This window comes from Cygnus atratus, chromosome 1 (genome assembly GCF_013377495.2).
Source record: "Cygnus atratus isolate AKBS03 ecotype Queensland, Australia chromosome 1, CAtr_DNAZoo_HiC_assembly, whole genome shotgun sequence".
Lineage (NCBI taxonomy): Eukaryota > Metazoa > Chordata > Aves > Anseriformes > Anatidae > Cygnus > Cygnus atratus.
This window is the reverse complement of record NC_066362.1, coordinates 100,453,543-100,470,092: the sequence shown is the minus strand read 5'-3', so window position 1 is coordinate 100,470,092 and position 16,550 is coordinate 100,453,543.

The following is a 16,550-nucleotide window of genomic DNA, read 5'->3' as shown; positions in this document are numbered from 1 at the left end:
GTGTCTCTGCTCTTGTTAAAAGTACCTCCAAGGAATGAAACCTTTCATGGATGTTGTGGTAAGAGGGAAGATGGGAAATGCAGTAGAGAAAACTCTTACAATGACAGAAGCTTCGATATGCTGAATATCTTTTCCAACACCAATTTTTCTAGTCAAACATTTTTATGACGGTTGTTCACTCTCTCACATGAAACAGGTTAGATATGGGAAACAGCTTCATCGTTCTGCCCAAACTTTCATTGCTACTTTCTGTCCCTGGAGCAAAACATTCAAAACATGTTTGGCCACATAAGCTTCTTCCAGTCAATAAATAATCTCACTGGATCTGTTTTCTCCATGGCGGGAGCCTTATGAACCATCTTTCCCTATGCAGAATGGAGCCTGCCTGGTCCAAGATCGTATTCTGTGAGATGCACACATGGACTGGTTGACAGCACCAGGTACAAAGCCAGGGCAGAGGCCAGCACCTTCTCAGTCACAAGCTGCAGGTTTCCCCGTCTTCCAGCTGACTGGAGGAAAAAGATCTGGGTTAAATTTTTTCCAGTGGAAATTTTACAGAGAGAAAGGTGTGTAGGGAAAACTACTGCAAATGTTTGTAGGCTTGGGCTGAGCCTGTCCAACATTGCTGGCCAATTAGCAGAACACATCTGGGTGGGCTGAGCAACTGTGTCTGTGCAAACTCCTCAAGGGACGTGTTTTTTTTTGACAAAAGGCTGGTCTCCCTGTGGGTGCAGTGGGAAGGAGGGAAGGCCTGGGGGACAATCCCTCCCCTCCGCCCTGCATTGTGTTGGAGCAGGAACCTGAGTCTCTCTCTTTCCCTGTTTACCCAACAGTGACATGACCACAAGGACAAATCCTGTTTGGGCTTCCCAATCTGGTTGGTCATGATGGGTAGGCAAGGGAACAGAGCTCAGACGTGTGCTTCCACACCTCTCCTCCAGTCCAGTTTACAGCGACACATCCAGCCAAGAGTTCCAGGGCTTCAGAGAGGGCTATCTACCTCTTCCTCTGTGGCACCTAAGTGCCCTTGTAAATCTGGCCCTTTCACCCGCCCACCCCTCCCTTTCCTGCTAAGGAAAAATGCTTGGAAAGGAGCTTTTTGTTCACTTCCCACACATTCTCAAATGAAAACATGATCACCTTTCGACTGGTCTGACTTAAACTGTGGTTTTGGTTTTCACTCTGAAAAACACGCCTATGGCACAGCCTTAGAGATGAGTCCTGCAGCTCAAAAGCCCTGGGCCAAACTCCAGCTCCCTGACCATGCCCCAGCTGATGTCTCACTGTAGTCCTGGCCCTACCTTGTCACGACAATAGAGGGGAACCCCTTCTTTCGCTGTCTGACAGCTCTCCATCCCTTCTTTCCTGTTGTTTTCCCACTCCCTGCTCCCATCTTGTACCATGGTCTCCCTCCTGGCTCTCTCTCCCCTCCTGCTGTTTCGCTCTCCTCACTCCTCTCTTGTTCTCTCTCTGCCATTTGGTCTTGTTCTGCCGCAGCTCCCATCCTTCTCTCCATCCTCCCTCCTGCTTCCCGCTTGGTCTCGCTCCCCCCCTCCCCTGCCCTTGTGCGCTGTGATATATATTTTTGTAGGATTTCTCTTCTCCTTGTGGTGAAATATTCAATTCTTGTGGGATGTTAGTTTCAACATTTTTAAATAAACCTTTGCAAAATACTGAAAGCAGAGCCCTTGCTGCTGTGGAAGAGGCCATAATGGAGGTGTCAGGGGTGGGGAAAGAGGGGCTTTGCCCTGGGCAGACCCTGGTGGGATGGGGGCTCAAACATCTGCCATCCTATGGCCTTCTCTGGGGGGGTGGACAGGGCTATTTGGCCATGTGTCCATCTCACCCTGGTTTTCTTAGTGGCCAGAGGAGCCTTTCAGCCCTCCTCACAGATTTCCACAGGAGCTCTCCTTTGCTCAAGGAAGCCACAGGGGCCTCGCACACCCACTTCTCAGCCCCGAGTGGCTGTTTTTGCACCGGAGCTGCTGCCTCCCAGCCATGCTTTGGGGCTGCTTGTCACATGCTGATCTGTGCTGGGAGCCAGGGTGGCTGTGAGAGGTGAGAGAAGCTGGAGAGAGACGGAGAGATGCTGGAGCAGAAGCCTCCCTCACTCTGTTCCCCGCGGCTGCCTCCGCAATTTCTATTTACAGCCCTGCTGCCTCCCCTCCTGGCCACAGTGCCGCTGCTGTTGCTAGTTTCCAGGGCTGCTCTGTAATTAAGCATCCTCTGTCTCCTACGACTCCCCCACTTCACCAGCTCCGTCAGTGATCGCTGCTGGGGTGGGCAAGGAGCCGGGTGCTGGAGACCACGGCAGCGCTGGTGGCACCTCCGAAGGGCTCCCTCCCTGTGGGGCACCGGGGATGGCTGTCCCAGCGTCTGTGCTCGTGTGAGCGGCACCCCTTCTGCCCCCGTGCCGAGGGTGGGAGGAGGGAGTCCCTCAGCCCCGCTGCTTTAGTGGGCTGCTCGCCACCCCCGAGGCTGAGCCTCTCCCATCCACTGCATCAGGAGGCTGTGGGGCTGGGCAGGCTGGGGAGTTGTGGCTGAAGGGGTGAGAAATTCTCACCGTGCTGAAATTACAGGCTCACACGCTTGTCAGCGCAGTGAAATGTCTTGCGTAAACCTCAGCTGCTTCCAGCCAGTGCTTCATCCCTTCCTGCTGGCTTCTCAGTCAGCAGATGCATTTTCTCCAGTGCCCTCTCCACAGAGGCTGAGGCTACGGGCACTCAGTGAAACCTTCCTTTCCTTCACCAGGAGAAGCTCCACGAGGTGACCCTTTTTCTACTGATCTCCTGAAGCTCTGACTCCCTCGTCTAGTCCCTTCTCACCAACACTTCCCACTACTTCTTGCCCACATGCTCGCTTTGACTTCCCAGCCTTCCAGCCTGCTCCCAGCCCTGCCTCCTTCCCCAGCACTCACTGATGGGGAGCTAGGAGGGGGAGCTGCCTGCTGAACATGGGGCAGTGGAGATGGGAGGAATGGATGCGATCAAATAAATCAAAGAAGAACACCTAAGAACTGCACAACCACAACAAAACACACGACAGCCCCCCAGCAAGGGGTCAGAAACCAAGCACGAGGTATTGCTGAGCACTGTAATTTCCTGACGAAGAGAGTACCTCGGAAACACATTATGAAAACAGCTCCCAAAGCTGGGACTCCCTCCAGCTGAACACTTTCTGTAACCTACAGTAAATTGTCCTATTATATTTAAAAAAAAAACAAACAAACATGAAAAACTAAGGTAATGGTCTGCTGGCAGCGCCTGTCAATGTAAGGATCTCATAGTGAGCTACAGTACTCGCTTGCCTCCTCTGCTCAGGGAACTTCTCCAGACCTGGGGCTGGGAGTGAGGCCACTACACGCCCTGTGCTGCTCTTCCCCGTGGGGCTATCATGTTGGTCACCACTGCTTTGTGGTAATGCCTTCATAGCATGCCCCGTGAGACAACTGGCCCAGTGTTACGAGCATGAGGGTAGAGGTGGGAAAGCACCTGTTGTGCATCGCTGTTCTGCTCAGGCCTACCATATAGACATGGCACGGCAGCAGAGGGGACAATCAACTTAAGTTAGAGGTGTCTCCTTGCCCAGCTAAAGGGATGTGGTTGTGCAGACAGTGATTTAATTAGGAGCAACGCACAACTTAAGGTTGCCTTGAAGAATGACCCTGAAACAAGCTCATTTTAGTGTCACGTAAAGGAGCTGAGTGGTTCCCTTGGTTCGCTCCTGCTTTGAACCTCAGAGGCAGAGCTGAATCTTTATCAAGGGCTGCTGTGTCTCCGAGTGCACATTTCACTTGGTGAATAATAGGCCATTCAGTGACGCATTCCACATTGATCCAAAGCCCATCTTTCTCAGGGAGTGACCGGAATACAAGCAAAACCATCTTCAACTTCAGATCAATCCCCACGAGGGATCTGGCAGGGAAACAAATGCCAGTCCCTGCTCCAGGGACCTGTCTTGCATCTCTGTGGCTCCTAGTCAGAGCTCCAGTGGATGGAGGGCAGTCACTCTAGGGCAGCCAGTCTAGCTTGAAGTCCAGGCTTTGTCAAGGGCTGGATATACGACGAAGGTTCAACAAACAAGCAAGCCTGGGGTGACTCAATTTCTGAATGTCAGAAGAACATAGCTTGATGTCTGCAGCATGCACTGGTCAAATCCACATTACAGCCTGGCTGGAGAGCTGGTTGGTCTCCTTGTTAGCGTACCCAAGAAAAGTGCCTGGACAAGCATCGTGATTCTCTCAGGTACCATCTGAGCCTTGGTAAAGTGACCAAGACAGTAGGATCTTTGTGAGCTCCTCCTAAATCAAGGGACAGTCTGTGGTGAGTGTCCTCTGCTAGCATCAGGGAAATCAATCTAGACAGGTTAGTGCACTGTTAACACGTGCAGATTTGTCTGAATGTGTTCACACCTACAGTGGAGGCTTGCGCCAGTGCCATTAGATTGACTCAGAGCCATTTCACAACACCGGAGTGAGTTATTTAAGCCTGAAATGGTTTCCTTCTGATGCCTTTTTCTGCCTTACAGATTTCATTCATGTGTGACATAATGCATGTGAGTGAACATCACGTAGATGAGGTCTGAGGCTCCGCTTAGCATGGCCCTGTGTTTGTGGATACACAGTAGGAACTGTCAGAGGTGGTAGAGAGGTGTTATTCCTTCCTTTATAGTGAGACTGCTCTTACACCAAGCATCAGGACATCCATGGCAAAACTGAGGACCAAAAGACTGACCTGTAGCCAAATGCTGGTTTCTTGTGGCTACTCATGTTGGCCAACTTACTTGTGGCTATCTAAAAAACATGGTGCACTAAAATCTGAGTGCAGCAGATGAGGAAGAGACAGATTTTCTCATGGTACCTGCTACTTACAGGAGGGCTGGGATGAAGTGGTGACTGAGGATAATAACAGTGCCTCTGGCAGGGCTTTGGCGATGGTAGTTTGATGCTCAGGCAGTACCATGGAGAGAAACGCACAGCCTAACCAAAACACAAGGAGCTGAAGCCATTGAGGAAAGGCCTAAAGGAAGAGAGTTATGAGGTAGAAGGAATATGAGGGAGGCCAGGAAAAGACAGGCTGGGGAGAGAGAGGGCAGAACCATGAATTTTGACTGGGATTAAAAGATGGAGCAGGAAGGGGAACTAGAGTCGGAGGAAGCGATCAGGATTGAAATTTAGAGCTAGGGGAGCTTTAAAAGGACTCAGTAAACAAGAACAGATGGATGAAGCAGGGGTCTGGGAGCTCACAGGTATGAGGGTGCTGCTGACTCTGAAGCCCTTGTTTAGGGCCGACCCAGCTCCCCCGATCCTTGCAGTTATCTCAGGAGCAGCGACCTGAGCCTCCCCAGCCCACCTTGTTTGGAGGGAGTGGGGAGCAGAGGCTATTGCACATGCTGGTGGCTCAGCCCTCAGAGCTGAGACTCACTGCTGAAATGGGGACACAAGCCAAGACCCAGACCGTGTGTCAGAGATGAAGGACTGTCATGAAAGGTAGGTCAAGAGGTGAAAGCCCATTTTGCGGTTTAAAGATCTCACTCCTCCTGACATTCACTCCAAAAGATGATGCATTCCCATGCTGTTTCCTTTTCTTGTCGTCTTCCTTTCTTGGTGTTAATTGTTCGGTTATCATTTTCCAGGAGCTGAGGTGGAGGCTGTGTCATCAGACTTACAGAGACACCAAGAAATAAACTGTGGGGATGGAGCTCTGAATACGCACAGCATGGAGACCATGAAAGGTGAGGCTGTCAGCATCTGCCCTTGGGCTCACAGTGCTGATATATAGGCCTCTGGCCTTTAGAGCTAAAGGGCAAGAACAGCACCACCTGGAGTGGCATACGCTGAGAGGAGAGTCTCTCAGTGATGAATGCATGAGAAAGCCCAAACAGAATGACACATGAAAAAAACATTTTGCAAAGAAGAAGCCAAGGATGTAAATGTGAAAGGGTGAGTAGTGTTGTGATGCAGTGAGCATCGTCCTCTGCACCAGAGGTGTGACTGCCTGCTGAAGTAGAGCATGCTAACGTGATGGTAACGGGAACCCAAGCGTCTGTCGGGATGGTGGGTAAAGGAAGGGGCTGGTGTTTCCCAATGTCTGAGCCGACTTTGCATCCTGGGTGGTTGCTGCCATTTGTTTTCTTCTTCTGTGATAGCATCATTTCTCTGTACAGTTTACTTCACAAAAGATTTCATGTACTCACCTGAGATGTGTTTTGTTGTATTTTGTTTAAATATGCAAAATTGCATGCAATTCCATGTGACGTCTCATGCAAATTACTTCTTGTGCTACTGTGCTTATTTGAAATTAATTTGAGTATGATCACAACCCTGAATCTGAAGCCGTTGTTTAGGCTGAGCGCTCACCCAGCTTCCCTGATCCTTGCAGTTATCTCAGGAGCAGCAGCGCGATCCTCCCCTGCCTCAGCCTTGATCCGGAGGTGACACCCGCCGTGGGTGCTGCGGCTCAGATCAAGGTCGTGCTCCAGTCCTCTGCTGAGATTGCCAGTCAGTGCAGTCAGAGGGTGAGGATTTAATGGGGAAGCTGGGACTCCAAGCTCACATCTCACAAGAGTCCACAGATGTGCGCTCACAGGGAGAGATTTTTTAAACCCACAGAGCCAGGCTAGACACTGGCCAGTGATCAGCCATCCAGCAGCTCGACAGCTCAGTAAAGTGTCATAAGGCATCTGGGCTCAGAAGAAAACGCTGGTGTTACAAAGTCAGGAATTAAACTAGCTCTCTGGAAGAGCTTGTTTCTTAATGACTGCCCCTTTATGGCAGTGAATCTGCAGATACAAGCAAAATGCTGTTGATACAGGTGCCCCATATTCTTAGAAAGATCAGATTTCATCAAAAACATCCACTAAAAGCAACAGCCATAACGCAGGCAGCAATACAATGTCTACACTAATCTCTAAACATATACAAGCCATTTCAGCAACATTCTTCATGCTAATTTTCCCTTTTTTCTTCCGCCTGGTTATGAGTCAGCAGCTAGGCTTGAAATCCCTAGCCTTCATCATCGAGGAAGATGTAGACGTCACTCCAGCAATGTCTTAATCTTCCATTAAAAAACACAAAACAGTCAACCACAGACTTTGCTGTAACTCCCATTTCATCCCTGGCTCACATAACCCACTGTGACCTGGCAGTGAAATATTTCATGCAAGGCCTTTTGCTTTGGGCAACTGAGTGCAGATGGGTGCCTGGAGACAGGGGTGGCTGAGGGCTCTGCGCCATGTCCAGGGCTGCTGGTGTCCAGCCGAGGCAGGAGGTGCTCCGAGGCAGATGCTGCTGGTTGACTGCAGCACCCAGCAGCACATCTAGCCCCAGGCTGCCCGGGGAGAGCTGCTCTCATCTTTCCCCAGGCAGCTGCTCCCGAGGCATTCCTTTCTCTTGTCCCCATTTGTTGTCCTGTGCCCCATGCCAACATATGGGTCTGGTCTCATCCACTGTCCAGATTGTCCTGCCTGGAAAAGGGGTGAGTTGTGAGTCCTGTCCAAGCCTGTGTGCAAAGCCTCAGTTAATAAAGATAAACGAAGGCAGTGGAGGAGATGGCCTCAAAGCCTGGAAGTGCCCAGATCACAAAGGTGCTGCAGCATGGAGGAGCTCTCTTCTGCTCATTAGAAATCCCATCGGATCTGCAAGACATGCACCCTTCACCCGAGGCAATTGGCCATGGGCCTGCCTGTCACTTGCTGTCCTCTCCAATTCCCATCCTAGCTCTTCACACCCTGGAGGAGGCTGCGCCACCCGTGGGATGCACATCCTGTGCTCCATGGGCAACTGCAGCCCCACAGCTCTCCCTGCAGCATCCCATGGGCACCAACCCCACCACCCCAAGCAGCTGGCACCAATTCTAGTCAAGCCCCAGGCGTCCTGCTTGGCTTGAACCGCATGAAGACCAAAGACATGAAAATGTCCTGCAATCACATAAGAAGAAAAGACTGGCAGAGACCTCCTGACCTGTGACAGGGAGTCCCACCACATACTCTTGCTCAGAGACTCCCAGTCTCAAAACAAGCTCAGCCTCCTGGCTTTGGGACTGCTGTTCAGAGGCTGTGCTAGGTCCTTGCACTGTCAGGTGGGAAGCTCCTTCTAATTTCCAGCCTCAGTATATTCATGGCCCAGCCTGTAATAATTCATTCTTGTGCCAGCATTGTCCTTAAGCTTAAATTCAATGACAAAGCCCTTTGTTAACACAGAGTTAATGTTGCTTGGTGATAGCTCATTCTTTCCCAGAACATTGAGTTCATGAAAATGCAAACTTGTGGAAAAACAGGACATTTAGAGTTAAGATGCATGCCTGAGCAACCTTACTTCTGCTCATCCTAAGCTGGCGGCTGCCAGGGGGACTGCCAGCTCTCCAGCTGCACTTACTGTGTCAGGTATAAAGCCTTCTGCTATGTCGGAAAGGAGCAGGACCACGAGTAATGGGGGAGGTGAGCAGGGAAAAGAAGGCTAGTCCTCTGGGGCACGCAGGGGGCTCTTCACACTGAAGGGAAAAACTTTCTGGTAGGAGTCGGCTCATAAAAACAGAACCCCGAGGCATCATTTCCCTGGGAAGAGCAACACCGGTGTACACCAAGAGCATGCCCTGACTCCTGTACTTCAGTCACCGAGGTGGGCAAGAGCCATTTCCAGCAGCCAGTGCAGCCAGCCCAGCAGACTCAATCCTACTGCAGCTGGGGAGGACTCGCACGCTTCCTGGCAGCAGCAAGCTGTTTGCCCTTCGTGCAGCTGCAGGCATGCTGCTTTGCCACGGAAGCTGCTCTGTCTGAAGTGAAGGATGCTAGGAGGCTGCTGCAAGCTTCAGCCCCATCCTGGACTCCTCCTTGCAGGGAATTCAGGCCAAGATTTCCACCAGGGTCACAGTGATGCACAAAGGTCAGGACAGAAAATTATGGCACCTCTAAAACACAGTGATTGTAGAAACTTCAAGCACAGAAGCAAAGGATGGCCAGAGTGACTCCCCCTCTGCTTCCCTACCCAGTTATCCATGCAGCATGCTGCAGATGAAGGGAACTCATCTGGGAAAAGCTCGGGCTGTCATCTGGCAGGTGCTGGAAGGCTCCACTCCAGAAGAAGGAGAGAGGGAATGAGCGCAGAGCAATTCCTTAGGTGGCAGCTGCTCCCCAGGCAGAGCCAAAAAGACTCCCATCACAGGTGCTCGCCCAGCCTGTGAGGCTGGGAAACAAAGCCTCAGGTGACTGTGGTGCTGAAGGGGTCCCAGGAAAACGCGAGAATCCTTGCTAAAATGAGCTGCAGAGATGATGCACAAGATTTTCGAGGAACATCTAGGTAAAACAACAACTGCCCTGAGGAGGTGGAGGTGGTAATCCCAACCCACCTGTGAGGAAGAGCTCGGCCAGCCTGCTGGGCAGGAGGCACTCCACCTGCTGCAGAGCTGGACTCACTTGGCCTGGCCCAGGGACTCGCTGCTGCTGATGGTTTGGGCAGAAAATGTGTGCCCCTGAGTCATGGGCCCCTCTGGGCAAAAACCTGACAACTTGTGGGTTCCCTAAATCTGCTTGTAAAGTCAGAGGTGCTTCCACCTGGCAAAACGGTGACGTCAAATAGTCTGGGATCACTGTTTTTGCATCTGGGTATCTGATATGGATTGGAGAAGTGTCTGGGCATGTGATATGGATTGAGAGAGAGTGGAAAGCTTTCAAGATGTGCTGTGACTAGGTACACCACGAGGAAGGAGGAGGATGAAATAATCCTGGGAGATAACCCATCCATGGTACGCTGAGAGGAAGCAAGGCAGCTGATGAGTTTTCCCTGATGACATTGCAAACACATCTGAAAAGTTAGCTCCCAGAATGAGATGCTTACCTGAAGTTTGGGAGCCCTGCCCAGAGGGATCTGCTACAGATATTAGGAAAGCTTTGGGGTACAATAAAGGAGTGAGAGCTGCTGAAACCTGAAAAACAACTCAGAGTCTTGTAGCCCAAGCGTTACTCTCAAAACCTCTCAGAGTGCTGGAGTCCATAATGAATTCCAGAGGTACCCCTGGTACAGACATCCTGCCTCCCTGATGCTACAGACTGTAAAAACATTTGCAGCAGGCTGTCCCTCCAAGCTTTTGGTGCTTACTCAAGGGGCTCCTGGCAGCCAGTGGCAGCCCCAGAATCCTGATAGCAGACTGCTTGTTCACTCCTGCATCTCATTTTCTTCCGTATTTTATCCTGAGTCCTTTTGCCTCCTTTCCCTTCAGATTGCCACAGCCCCAGACGCCTCTCCCCTAATCCCCTTTCTCATCCCTTTCAGGCAGCAATTTCACCTGTCAATTAGCTTCCCATCCAATGTATATTTCAAACCTGAAAAAAAAAACCCTCTGACGTCAATTTGTCAGGAAAATCACATCAACCCTTCTAACTTGACTCTCTGACAGGGTAGCTGGCCTGGCAGACCGGGGGGTGCAGTAGATGTGATAGGTCTTGACTTCGAGGCTTCTGATGCAGCAAAAGGCCTGAAGTTCTCACAAACAAACTAGAGAAATGACTGTAGCCAGAATTGCCAAAAGATTAATGCAATTGCCAAAAAAAAAAAAGAGTGTATAAAGCTGGTTTGAGAAGATTACATCATCAGAGCAAAAAGGCATTTCCGATGGGGCCACAGAAATCAGCAGGTTCATTTTCATCAATGAAGGTTTAAGCTGTGTGGTAGGAAAAGCTTTTTAACTATCAAGCAATAAAATGCTGGACTAGACTGGCCGAGGGAGTCTTGTCACTGCAGGCTGTTGAGAACAGGTTCAACAGATATCTGTCAGGGATGAGCCGTGCTTCCTTAATCTTGTCTCTGGGTCAGGATGATGAATTAGATGATTGCCTGAGGTCTCGTCCCAGTTTCATTTCCCCTAACTAAATTAAGCAAACCTCAGAAACCATTGGCAAAAGCAAGCTGCAGTGGGCTCTGCTCACTGCCTTCCTGCAAGCTGGGCATTAGACCAGCACTAACCTTGTCCAGGTGTAAACCAGGCTCAGAATCCGTCCCCCTAATGCTGAAAACCCACATGGTGAAACCCTTTCAGCTCTGCTGTCTGTGCAGGCATGTCACATGTTGAGTTCAGGAAGGTTTTTGTGTACCTCTGCAGAGATCTGAGCATTTTCTGAGGACCTGGGTTTTAAACTTCGTTTTTCAGAGGGTTCTGGGAGCAGGTGCCATGTGGGAGAGGCACCAAGCAATTGTCTACGTTGAGAATACCAGGCTTGGAACTTACCCTTGAAGGAAAAACTCTTTAGGGGATGGAGTAGGAAAACATGGGCTTGTGGATCTGTGTTAAACATCTCTTTTTTTCTCTCTCTCTTTTTTTTTTTTTTTTTTTTTTGTCATGCTGACCTGCTCTGGAAGCACAGCAAAGCCCAGAGAATAGTAAATCTGTACAGTCTGTAAAAGAGCCAGACTCTGAAGGGAAAGGGACTGCATGACTCAATCACAGCCGAGCTCCTTTTCCTCGATCATAGCCCTTTTCACTGGGAACATCCTCATATATAAAATGGATTTCTAGAGAGGAATCCACCCATGCCAGCCTTCTGCTAAGCAGAAGAAGCCAACCCCTCCCTACCTCGTTTCGCAGGATGGCCAGAGGGGAGGCACAGAGACAGACTCCGTTATTACAGCTCCTCCGTGCTGCTGCCAGCCCTCAGCCTGCTCCTGAACACGGGTGACAAATCGTATATACCATCTTCAATAAGATTAACGTAATGATCTCTTTAAGGCTGTTGTCTTTGTGACCACGTCACATCATTGCTTCATAATCACCTCGTGAGTGATGAATGCACACAGATCTGTTTTTTCCCTCTGTCATTTCTAACCATTGAATCTCCATGTATAAAATAAATCCCTGTTAGCAGGAGCAAAGAACAGGACCTCACACTTCTCCGTTCCGGTCTGTGAGTAATTCTTCCAAATGCATTTAATCAGCAAACTTCCTTTTCACTTTGCTTTTTTTGCTGAGCCAGAGCCATTACTGCAAACAGAATTATTCCCAAGGCCAGTAACATTCCTCCATGGTGGCAGTTCAGCAGTTCCCATTTGATTCAACACATCATCTCATTTTCCCCAGTGTTTTACCCACCTAAAATGACCCGAACAATTCCTTTCATTTCAGCTCATCTAGCTGCCTTCTACCCTTTACTCAAGCAAATGCCTTACTGAAATCCAGCTAGATTAGATCTACCTTTTTTTTTTTTTTAATAATTTTTTCCATCCAGGTAAGGATGAAAAGGAGGTAAAGGAAAAGGAGGTAAAGAAAAAGATCAAGTTAAGGGCACACAGTGCTTTTGTTGATAAACCCATTATGTATTTGGTGTCATTTTCCACTTACTGCTGTAGCTTTAATTTTGTTTTCCTTCTGTAATTTGTTCTTAACCTTATGCTCTATTGAGACTAGACTAATGGGTTTGCAGCAGCCCAGAGTACTTTGTTTTCTCTCTTCCTGAAATATAGCTCCCTTTTTCCAGTCCTGGCATGCTTACCCTGAATTTGATGGATATACTGCAAATCTTTGCTCCCAAAACTGCAGTTTCCTTGCCAGTTTTGAACAAAATACAAATATGGAGGTGAACCTGTGAGCTCCAGCCTTCACACAATAGAGCTTCTTGAGTTTTGCTTCTGCCCTGGTACAAACACATACTGTTCTCCCCTGTCCTCTTCTCCCATCTTTTTCAGCATCATCCTTCCTATTGAAAAGTGACATGAGGCAACTGTAAAGACCTAGACATGCTTTAGCAGCACTTTGGTGAGCACTGAAGCTGGTGTGAGGAGCGCATCAGACAAGCTTGCATGACAATGCTCTTGTGCAATATAGTTTTAAATGACACTTCTGCAGCATTGCTGTTCAGAATATGGATGTCACAGCTTAGGGAGTCATCCCCAAACCAAACAGGTCCCGCTGCTACGAGATTCACCTGTACTTGGAACAGAAGTGGGATGGAATGAGAAGCGCTACAAAGGGTGGCAAGCCAGCTGGAGAAGAGATGTTTGTGCACCAGGGCTTTGCTGATGCTAACGGTGCTGTCAACATAGATGCATTTCCACAGGGTCAAACAAGCATGCTACCCTTCTGGCTTCTAGCATGATGAAGACACTGAACATTTGCTTGCAGCGTACCAGCAGCACAGATCAAAATCACTGACTCACAGAAAAAATCAGGTAGGAAGGGACCTCTTTAAGTCTCTAGTCCAATCCCGTCCTCACAGTGGAGTAACTACAAAGCCAGATCAGGTTACTCAGGGCTTTGTCCCCACACATTTTGAACATTTCCAAGGGTGGAGATTCCCCAGACTTTGTAGGCACCCGTTTCGCTGCTGAACAGCTCTCAAGGGAGCTGTTACATACGTTCAAAATTTCTCCTGTTGCAATTTGTGTCTGTTGTTTCTTGTCCTTCCACTGTGTCTCCTCAGAGTCTGGCTCCATTTTCTCTACAAATTTCCTTCAGGTAGGGGCAGACAGCAAGTGGATGCCCCCTTGGCCTTTTCTTTTGAACTAATCCAACTGCCTCAGTCTTCCCCTTGCACACTGTGCGTTTCAGCCCTCCAATGCACGCCCTTTTCGCTGGACATGCAGCAGTTTGTCAACATGTGTCTTGCACCCCAGCCCAGCCCTCGATGTAATCTTCCAGATGTGGCCTCAGCTCTCAGGTGGATGGGAATAATAATTTCCCTTCCTCTGCTGGCTGCGCTCTTGCTAATGCAACCTAGGTTGCAGGGATCTGTCATTGCTTGAAGGGCTCACTGCTGGATCACATTCAAAATACTTGTTAAGACTTTTTGAGGTGATCTAATAAAGTCAGTTTTGATTTAAGCCTGTTGGGGCTATTGCCACGGAGCAGCTATCACCCCACTGGAACAGGTTTTGCCTGAGCACGTCTGGTATGTTTTGACTGTGACCGTGCAATTGAGGTCCCCCTCAGGCACTGCTGATGCGATTGTGGTTTTTCTCCTGTGCTGAAGGTACTCAGGCACAGTCCCTCTGGCTTTCTTGGCATGCCCAGTGATTCCTTTTCCTCCTTCCAAATTATGGGACGCATATTCATGACACATTGGCCAGAAAGTTTGGTAGCTAATTGTTCCTACTACAGTGGCCAAACAAACTCAGTCTGTGGCTAAAGCTGATCAGTCCCAGGAGAGTCTCGGGTTACCATGTTCCTGCCCAACAGGGACCCTGCTGTTCCCAGCTCCAGAGCCACCTTTCAGTAAAAAAGCTGTGGACCCCTGTTGAGTGTGCCTCAAGTTCCAAAGTGCATCCCAAGTGCATGGTTTCTGCTCCTTGACCTTAAGAGAGTAGATGCCATTGTAACACATGATTCAGACAAGCAAGCATGTGCAGGGTAATGCGATAATGCACGTGTTATAACTGAGTTACTGTGTATCTCTCAAACGGTACAACACTGAATAGAGAAGTTACCAGGGAGGGAGAGATGCAATCTATTTCCACGCAGGGGAAAGAAAGGCAGAAATGATATGCTGAAATGCTCTCTGCTGTGCGCTACCAGGGGATTTAATCAGCCGATTGCCAAAGAGATGTCAGTTCCTTGAAAGAGTAAGGACAACATGCCTTGCTGAGAAATGTACTTGCAAGATTAAAATACCAGCTTCAGGATAAACTTAATATTGTCCCACAAGCAGAGGAGAATATGGGCAAGAATGAACAGCCTCCATCCTTACAACGGGTGTCACTACATCATCACACCCTTCCAAGCCCATCTGCCCATCCCTGCCTAGTGTTCAGGTACCCTCCACAAACTCAAGCACCATACAGGCAAATTACAGCACATGTCAGGCCAGGTCTGCCAGCCCTACAAGCCAGCCAAGCAGGATCCCACAGCGCGACGCACCACCTATATCGATGGGGTGGCCACCCTGACTGGTGCAGTTTATATGCGGACAGGGGACAAAAGGTGTTCAGGCACAGCGCATACAGCGGTGCCACAAGCACGTAGTCATTATGGAAGGTCCGGGGCTAGGTCTGGTGTCAGGGTGGTGAGAAAGGATAGAGATGAAGGAATCAGGCAAGCAGAAGGAGACGGGAAGAGCTGAGGTGGGAACATGACAGTCAGATGTGTCTGCGGAGGAGGTAACAAGGGTGGGAGATGGAGCCGGCAGCTACTGTAGCGCTGTGTTTGCTACCCCCCAGGTCAAAGCTGTCTTGAAAAGCTCTCTACAGAAGTTGTGAGAGAGCAACCGCTGTGGTAGTTTTTTTTTTTTTCTCAGATGGTTTGCTTTCTCCACACGCTTTCTTTTCTGAGCTTGTCAGGAGCTAGTCCCTCAGAGGCAGGCGATGCTTAGCTGTGCTGCACGCCAGCTCCTTCTCCCAGGGGGGAGGCCCCTTGGCCTCCATCCACCACCCCTCTGGGGCTCATTTACCTCCCGCAGCCACTTTTACATCGCTGCTGGCTTCTTGTCCTGCCACACAACAAACTGAGCCCCTCTCAGTTGTCCCCTTCCCAACAGCCTGGCCCGGCTGGGCAGTGCGAGTGGGTGAACCTGCTGCTGGCGTAGTGCTGCTGCCTCCCCTCACACAGCACCGGCCCTCTCAAGGACAAGATGTGGTATAGGTGGAGGCCATACCAAAGGGGGGTAACCAGGAGCTAGGAAGGAAGGTGAGGAGATCAGGTGCACTCTCCAGAGAAATACACCCGTTCCTTCTATTTTGTCTCCTCCTAAGGGAAGAAGATAAGAGAAATCAAGTGCCTGTGACAGATGTTAGTCACGCTGCCTCACGTGCTGCTGGAAGGTGCTTGGGGGAGGGGAGCGTGACGCTCTAGGCACAGTTTGAGAAAATTAACCACCTTGTCCCACTCCTCTGCTGGAAATCATGACTTCTCCTTGTCTGCTGTAGGGCGTTTTGACGAGCTCTCCCAGCTACCGAGCCTAGGGCAGCCCTCCTCTCGGAGGAGGCGCTCGGCTTCATTTGTTTTGGGAAGCACACGGAGGGGAAGGAGGAAAGCTGAGGAGGACTTTGGGGTGAAGAAGAGGCAAAAGGAACAGTAGTGCCAGGGCAGGGTTTGTCTTCCCAGACGCAGGACTGAAACCGTTTGTTGTGATGTGGGATGAGACGTGTCACCTTCAGGGATGGTCTGACAACCACAGAAATAAATTACACAGGGGAAAAAATAAAAGGGATGAGCATTTGTGGATATTCATCAGCAAGTGGAAACCCCCAAATTAACAAGGAAATTTAACTTCTTTACTGAAAGGGCTGTTAGGCATTGGAACGGGCTGCCCAGGGAGGTGGTTGAGTCACCATCCCTGGAGGTCTTTAAGAGACGTTTAGATGCAGAGCTTAGTGATATGGTTTAGTGGAGGGCTTGTTAGTGTTAGGTCAGAGGTTGGACCCGGTGATCTGGGAGGTCTCTTCCAACCTCGGTGATTCTGTGTGATTCTGTGTGAAATTAACTCCCAAACTGATCAGCCCATCAAATCCTTTTATTTAAATACACCGACGGTCGTCCTCGCGTGACTCCGGCCGGCCGACCCCCCCCCCCCCCAATTCGTGCATTATTCATGACCCCCCTCATGAATATTCACGAGGCCCGTCCGGGCCGGAA